Source organism: Anabas testudineus, chromosome 11, assembly GCF_900324465.2.
Source record: "Anabas testudineus chromosome 11, fAnaTes1.2, whole genome shotgun sequence".
In the NCBI taxonomy this organism is placed as follows: Eukaryota; Metazoa; Chordata; class Actinopteri; order Anabantiformes; family Anabantidae; genus Anabas; species Anabas testudineus.
Window position 1 is genome coordinate 10,254,355 of NC_046620.1, and position 8,801 is coordinate 10,263,155.

General features: G+C 39.4%; 1 long non-coding RNA gene across 1 annotated transcript; it reads right to left on the minus strand.

Annotated features, from left to right (window-relative positions):
- Nucleotides 1-785: 785 nt before the first annotated feature.
- On the minus strand, nucleotides 786-8,723 carry LOC113155500. The gene is made up of 4 exons (XR_003298133.1): nucleotides 8,598-8,723; nucleotides 6,995-7,087; nucleotides 6,786-6,908; nucleotides 786-1,217 (listed from the first exon to the last, which is right to left on the minus strand). It is a non-coding gene; the product is annotated as an uncharacterized LOC113155500 (long non-coding RNA).
- Nucleotides 8,724-8,801: the final 78 nt, after the last annotated feature.

Sequence of the window (8,801 nt, forward strand, 5' to 3'; positions counted from 1 at the left end):
AGTGCTAATGATCATTGTCACCGGTTGATTCCATTACCCCTAGCCTTCTGATGGATGGGGCCTACCCTGACGTCTACTGATATAGGTGTCCTTGACCAGTGGGGCAGACAAAATAAACGCAATGGAGCAGTAGTGAAGACAGTTGGATGTTTTTTTTTTTATTACATTTAAAATGTTAAATGTTGAATCTCAATAAAACATTTGACAGAGATGAGATGAAAACAGAGCTGCAGCAGAAAATAGTTCCTACAAAAACAGTTACGAACTAAAAATATGTTTTTGATTTTATGCAGGACAGCATCACTTGACTGTAGCTTTAAGAACCATTACACATAATTGTCAAAGACTAAGTCTGTTCTGCTGTAGTAAAGGTTCGGTTAGAGTTGTGGCACAACACGGCTTGTTTAGGTGTAGGTGTACAGCGAGATCACAGGTTGGGTTCAAATGGCTACTTCTTTAAAAGGGGGGTAAAGTATTTCGTTGGCTTTGTTGGTTTGGTTGCTGGAGGGCTAATATCTGCTGTTGCACATACATAAATACATAATAATCACGAATGGTCAAACCAAGGTTAAAGTTGATGTAAGAAACACACGCAGTTCAGGTTCATAATACCCTAAGAAATGTGCTGTTAACTACAGGCTAATAGGAAAAACACTGTAACATAAAATACATATGCAAACTTTGAGTATAAATGACATAAGAGGCTGAGAGATTGACGACTTCTTGAGCTCTGTTAATCATGTCTTACTCTGTTTGAGGCCTTAACTCATATAATATAACTTGGTTAATGACAAAACATGACAGTTGTGGTAATTTGCGTCGCTTTCCTCTGGTCTTAATCACATTATCACAGTGCATGTAAACACACTGAGGGGTCGCCTGTGGTCCGGTCTCCCGCTGTGCTCGAGTGTCACAATATTATTTGAAAATTTCTCCACCATCTCATTGAATTAGCACTCCCGACCCGGTAAAACAGATGAGCTCGAAGGGAAGGAGTCATTCAGGAGTCACACATCACCAGCAGACAACTGCGTTTACTGATGGGAGAAGATGGGCCTGGATTTAACCAGGCTGATCCCATGATGCGGTGGCAGTGAGGAATGGGCTGTGGTGTTGGGTGACGGCGGATGAAGCAGTGTTGATAGCTAAAACATTTACCACGGACCCAGCTATGGTAATTCTTCACAGAGCCAGGGCGTCATTGATCAGGATGATATCTGGCACAAGAGAACATGTAGTTAGAAGCACATGTTTAACAAGCTTCTCCAGCATTTCCCAGAAATTGTCACATAAAGACTTTCCATTATTATTCTGAACAAAGACAGACTCGTTTTCTATCCCTCAGATGTGTCTTTTGTCAGCCCATCCTCACTGGACAGATTACCTTTCTTAGGAAAAAGCTTCCTGGATCAGACAAAATAATGTTCTGAGATAGAAACAAGGCCGGCTTCTGGTCTTTGATGTAGAAATTAGCTCCATTTTATTAAAGTGTCTTAATGATAGTTGAGTCAAACAATTTCTGTAACTATTATCTGGACGGTTTTGTCCTTGTTCCTTTAAGACAATGACAACAGTAAAAAAAAAAAACATGCAGGAATACCCAAGCCTCCAATAAAACTAACATTAATGGCTGTGTGATATGCAAAGCTATGCAAATTTTATGCATACTGTCAACCTACATAGTGGCTGTTCTTCGTTCATTTCAAAAGATATGACTGCAATTAGACAACAATTGATTGAAATCATTACATTTTATGATTCCGTTACGTTCGAGCTGACAGGGAGTTGTACAGTACAGTTCAGTGACAGAATATTTTCACTGCACGGCTATAGCAACAGCTCTTATTGACCCTGATGCAAAGCAACGGGTGATACATTTCAAACAAACTCCGCTCTGTCTTGGAGACTTGCATGTGGTGTGTCATTTGCCATATTCCCTGATTACTTAATGATTTATGCTTTCATATAATTCGCAGGGCGCTTTGAAAGCAATACGCGCACCATAGCTTTACAGTGACTAAACATGTCGGAGGCAGAGAAGAATTGAAATGATAGCTTAAGGGCTGCAGGGAAAAGAGAAGTCTGATCAGTTAAGACTTGCTTTGTATGTATGATTTTTTTTTTTTTCCCCCTCGTTCTCTCCTTGGAAGGCCAGGGTGCAGTTGATGAATTCTTAAGCAGATCTCGCTGATAATTGTATTTCATAACTGTCATGCGGAGAGGGACTGTCCGCTGAGAAGCTATTTGTGTCACTGCATCTCTCTCTCTCTCTCTCTCCGTGTCTCTCTCTCTCTTTCCCTGCAGCCCCTTCAATAAAACTCAAATCACGACAGAGATTGTTAAGTCTACCTCCAAGATTATTAAATCCAAATGGAGAATTTATGGGTGACACTTCATAACAATTAATCTCAGATGCTTGATTAATAAAGTTCGCTCACCCCCCCACCACCAGCACCACTGTTCCCTCTTCACCCTCCCCATCACTAAAGTTGCCCTGTCTGAGTGGGATGGAGGAGGAGGGGAACAGACGTACGGATGGCAGGATGGTTGTCAGGGACAACATGAGTGTCATTCTTTTTGATTAATGGAGCATTGTGACCCCGCCCCTAACCCTCCTTCTTTCCCAGCATGCCCACTCTCACCTCTGCAAAGTGCCCCCCCCCCCCCCCCCCCCCCATACCAGGTAAAAATAGATGTGGACCAAGTTATGCTTTCCATCTGGATTTAAGATTTAACATAGACTTTTTCTGAAGGAAAAGAAGATAGTAAATGAAGTGAGGAAGAGGAGAAAGAAGAAATGGAACCAAAGCTGCAGAGATGTGGAATTAAAAAAGAAAGATATTAAGAGAGAACATGAAGGAAGAACTATAAAGGTACAACACGAAAAAAGATGAGGACCAGCAGGAATTGAAATAAGCAAGGAAACAAAAAGAAAGAATAAACAAAGGGAGACGTGAGGAGGGCTGGAAAGTGGAAGAGAAAAGAGAGAGGAGGCAGATTTTTGGAGAATGTCACCTACCTAACCTTGTCACCATGTTAAGTCAGCTGTGATTAATTAGTTGAGTGAGACTGAGCAATTAGGTCAAGGGGTTCGGGTGTGTATGAGTACGAACGCGTGTACGCTCATGTGTGCGTGTGCGTGTGTGCGAGCGTGTCCATGTACAGCTTCAGTGCTCTTATTTTTGAATCAGAAGCTTTTTTTTATTAACAGTCGTGGGAAAGTTTTTCATTTTTTGCCTCAGTCAATATTAAGATTGATTATTATAAATGGATAAATGGAAAGAAGACAAAACAGCTACGAGAGTAAATAAACTACTAGGTAATTCAGTGTGATCCATGTCCATGTCTTTAACTAGTGTGTTACTGGTGTTTCATTCGACATTACACAGAATTGTTTTCCTAGAAAGTGCTGAACAGATCATGCTGGTCTGAAATCCTTACACAGTATTCAACACAGGAGCTTGTGTCTCACACGTGAGCTCCTTCTAATCTCAGACTATTTTAAACTCGACATCTTTGAGACAGATTGAGGATGTTAGATTCTGTTTACTCCTTTAGGTAAAATAATTTATACTGCACCTGTTTTTAAGTCATGCACAATTCTCTGAAAGCTTCAATATCCGACAGTCAGTCTGATGTGCGGCTGACTTTTGATTTTCACGTTAAGTTTGAATATAGCTACAGTTTTTGCTTGGTTTGTGATAAAGAAAGAAGCGTGAATGCTGTTTAGAAAAAAGAACCCTGTGCTATTATTATTATTATTGCAGACGTAGCTCTAGATTCATTTGAAAGAGTGTGAGGATAAGAAACCCTTAGACAAATCCCTGAACCAGTAAAAGGCTTACAAAAGATCATATTTAACAATGATGGCTATATATTTTCCTTTTTGCAATTAAAGAGTCCCTCTGTGAAATTTAATGCTTCTTTTCAAGTGTCGAGTCCCCCGAGACTTGGCCTGTAGCTATGCCATCGCTCTTGGTGATTATCATTAATGAATGTCGGAGAGGACCATCCCTCAATGTGACTAGGGAGGAAACACAAGCCCTAATTAAAGGTTCCTATTCATAAATATATGCCTCAAACTGCACAGATCGAGCGGTGCTGTGCACACAAGTCATTTTAATGTCAAAAAGCACCTTTTTAAGAGCATTTTCTTCCCTTAATGTACAGCACAACTGCAGCCGTGACAGATTTTTGCAGCCAAAGCCCGCAGCAAGAGATCTGTGTAATTTGACATTCACAGATTTAAATTTAGGAGTAAAGCTGAAGATTAGGGTGCTCTAATTTGACACTCACGAGGACTGATGAGGAAAAAAACTCAACATCCAACTGTACTCTCCACTTTCCAACCAGTAGAGTTTGTGCATGTTATCCCCCAGAGACTGTTGTGTATTATCGCATATGGTTATAAGAAGCCTCTTGTGTTGAGAAGTCACGCTGTGCAGGGAAAAATATTTGTGTATCTATTAAAAAAAAAATGAAAATATTGAGAAGATGAACATCTTCAACAGATTACAGGATGTCACTGAGATAGAAAATAATCCTTATTGCTTATGTTCTCATAAAAAAACTCATTTTAATCATTTTAATTGCTCCAAATGCAGACTGACAACAGCTCTCACAGAAGCAAGTTGCTGCATTGTCACATCGCTTTTCCAGACAAAGCGATTGGTAATTGTTATGTGAAGAAGATAATGTTAACATTGAGGATGATATTGAGTCTGTCTGAATGTTTCATTTATTTATTTTTTTTCCACAGGGGCTCAGAAAGTCTCGTCGTAGAAAGGGCTCGGTGAGACAAACATTTGGCTGCTTCTCTTTCCTCCTTAATGGCTGAAAAATGCTAATTGGAGTGCATGTGTCAAAGAAAACAAAAGGCAAGGGAGGAGGAGAGGGAAGAAGTGTGCGTGTCAGAGAGGGTGGTATTTCGAAACGTGAAATATGTCACTTAATTCAGCCGAGGATTTTTAGTAAGGTTGTTCCAGGAAGCACTATTTGTCTCTGAGCACACATAAAGTTTTGCCCATGGTGGTTTGTAATGAAGCTCATGTTTAAAAGAAAAAAATATATTTTGAGGAGGGGGAAATGAAAAAAAAACATTGTACTGTAAGTATTCTGCTGAACAATTGTGTCACAGTTCACGTAAACAAGCTGGAGTTGCTTTCTCTCCCTTCAGCTCCGAGCTTTGTCGTCGCCATAAAATAACACCTCGAATCCCTCGGAGACTCGAATCCTTTAATAAACTTGCATCTGTCACTGCCGCACAGCATTTTCATCACATCCTTCGTCCAAACTGACAAAATCAAAAAAAGCTCAGGTGGGGATTACAAACCTTTAATTGCATTGTCAAAACTACAGCAACATATCGTTTTTTAAGTCCACGCATTGAACAAGTTGTGGAAAAGTAAATCTCTATAAAATATCAAAACCTCTCTCTCTCCCTTTCTCTCTCTCTCCCTCTCTCCATACTCACTCTTGGCATTTTAATTATGCAGTCTTATCTGATAGATGTGAAGATATAGCTCATGTCAAAGTTAGAGCCTCTTCTTTATTAATTTTTTTATTATATATTCTTATATTCAGCCTGTCAATGAGTGTCTGGAATCTGATAGCACCTATCATTGATTGAAGATTACTCAAGATTACAAGGAGAGGTATTATCATAAGCTGTGAGACTTCATCCTTCCAAATGTTAACTTACTTGAATGACACTAAGAAAAAAAGATTACACACAAGTTTGGGAGTCCAGGACTTTGGTAGATCTTTGTACAAGTAACATTAAAAATGAAATGTAAAAGAAGAGGCGAAATCTGCAAACACCCACAGACAGCGAATTTGTGGTGTACACTGGAACTTCAGTCTGAATCTGCTAAGATCAGAGCTTTATGACTGTGAAATGGCTCAGGTGGTTAGCTACATGCTAAAATATGCATCATTGTGTTAATTATTTATGAATTTTAAGAGAGAGGCATTTAATTCTTGGTTTAGGTCTTTATCATTTTTGCTAATATACCTTGCAATAAGCATGAAAACTCAAACTATGACCCTAAACTAAAGTGAAATGAAACGTGCAGAAATTTTAATGCATACGCTTAGAAAAATGTAATCCATTACATTTCAGTGTTAGTCTGTGCATTTGTCTAAAAACATATTTTCAAATGCACAATTTTTCACTAGTGTCAAAAACACAAGATGTACTGGAAGTTATCCATGCTACCATGAGTCGCTCTAACACATATTTATGATCATATTAGCATGGAATCGTTTCTTTTTCAAGACTAAATCATGTCCCTGTTGTTGTGACCATGTAGATTACATGAATGAGAGATGGGAGTTACATGACTTAGCTAATAATCACGGTGGTAGTTGTTTCAGATATTTGTTTCAGAGCTGCATTTTTTTTTTTCTTCACATTTGCTGAGTAACACATAAAGATTTAACTTTAAATAATACAAACCTCAAGACATTACTTTGCTTTCGTTTTTATTAAAACATTGATTTTGTTAATTTGTTTTGCACTCTTTTTATACAGCAAAGGTCCAGATGATAATTTATCTCCGTGAGAATTGTAATTCCATGGGTTCATGTGAAAATTGTACTAAAATGGTGAAAACACAAATTCAGCTAATCATGACCAATGTGACATTTTGCAATTAGATATTTTAAAACCTAGAAATGTATGTCGGTGAATATATGTCCCACTATTTTAATGCTTGTGGAAACCACACATTATTATTTAAATTGACAATATTTGCATGTAAAAAAAAAAAAAAAAAAAAAAGTACCTCTGTCATTATTTGGACACGAGTTTGGATCCTTCACCTGATTTGACAACCTGCTCGACTCCTTTTGCAGTGTGATCCAGTAGATCTTATTAAGCAGCTTCTCTTCAGATGGTCATGTCAAAGCTAGAAAAAAAAAAAAAGGAAAGAAACAAAAGTAAGTAGAGAGTAATGTATGTACACAGACATGACGGCTACATGAATGTTTTCACCTGTTCTGAGGGACCATCTTCACGCAGGAGAGAAAGAAACAAGATGACATGTCATCATGCTGTCACTGCACCACAGTATGTGGAAGAGAGCCTCTGTGTATACATGTCGGGGAGGGGGGGGGGGGACAATTGTTTATGTGTTACACTTTTGTCATACATGCGCACGGACACGGGTGGTCGCTTCATAGGTAGTTTAACTACTGTAGGAAGCAATTTAGATGACAATATCCAGAGATGTGGTTGGCTGGACATGTTTGAAGTCACTATACATTAAACACGTTGTAGATGCTGGGTCAAAGGTTACAGAAGGAGAAATATGAGTTATCGTCACAATATATTTCTCAACACACCTGCAAGTTTTAAACTGTATTACTTCAGGGAACAGCAGTGTAATCCAAGCAGATGATGGCGTGCTTAACTGGCTGGTTATAATTCAGCTTCGAGGTCACAAACACTCCTCAAATCACAAGGATGCAAATTGAAATGTTTCATCTTTGCCAGCGAGACACAAATAAAAAGAATACAACAATAAAAAAAAAACGACTGTTAAGACAGAAACTTCCTCATAATTAGATTTTAAGTGGGAAACCGGAGTAAGTCCTGCTCATGCACAAATATTTCAGTGCAGATACAGTTGCTACCCCTGCCTCTTGAGCCACATGTCCCCCCCTGCTGGCCTAGGATCAGACCCTGCACTAGCTTCTCTCCTGCGATTCCTGTGCTGTGTCTCTGCTCCCTAAAAACCCTTTAGAGCAAGAAAGCAGCTGAAACCAAAAATGACTAAATATTGAATCAGTTTATTTATGTTGTTTTATTTTTGACATTTTATTTTGACAAGATGTTTCACTCAAAGGAATCACTAGACGGTTTGCTTGGTTTTGTTTTGTGTTTTTCTTTTTCTAGTTTACATGGTTATATAGTTGGTTTATTGTTCCACAGCCTATTACGGAATTGTGCAATAAAAATGTTGAGTTCAGTCAGAAGAGTGAAGCAGTTAACGTCTCCATCCGTGATGTAATTACAACCAACCTTTTAGATTTATGTGTTGGTGGGTGAGGTACTTTATGAGCACAGTGGATACATCACACTGGATTTCCCTCGGTGAACAACACACTCTGTTTACGCAGCAGTTAGCATCTGGATTATTTAGAATATAAATATTATTGATTTGCATTTTAATAAATTCCTCTTAAATGCTCTCATGCTGATTGGGAGGCAAACATGTAAAGTTTCTCCATGAGCAGTAACAAGATGCGGGCTCCGGCAGGAGACATGTCTGTCTGCAAACTTTGGGATGGAAATGTTAGTGACGTAAGTCTGCTCCATCAATCAGCGCGCAGGCTGCTCTGACAGACAGGGACAGACAGATGTTGGGGCGGTACTTCGTATTTCTTTACCACTTAATAAGCGACCTCAGGCATCTCGGGTGCAGATTATGGGTTTTCAGACGAGCAGCGGCTCAAAAAAGACGCAGAAATCGCAGGAGCGTTGCTGGTGTGCGTAATGGAGAGGAGACACCCGGCAGCAGCTTTTTTTTTTTTTTTGTCTGTTGCTTGTTCACTGTGAAAACGTGAAATTGGAAGGGGTAAATTCAGAAACTCACCAGATTTGGGTTAAACTGGGTCTGTCTCGGTGGTCTGCAGAAAGTTTGTAATCCAGTTTCTTGTAAATGATCCGGCCCAAACCTCCGTTAGTAACCCGGAGCAGCTGGGTGAACAACGTCCTCAAGTCCGGTGGCTGGTTGGAGACGGAGGAAGTGCGCATCCAGTGAGAGCTGAGCCACTTCCCAAGCCATCCAAATGATGTG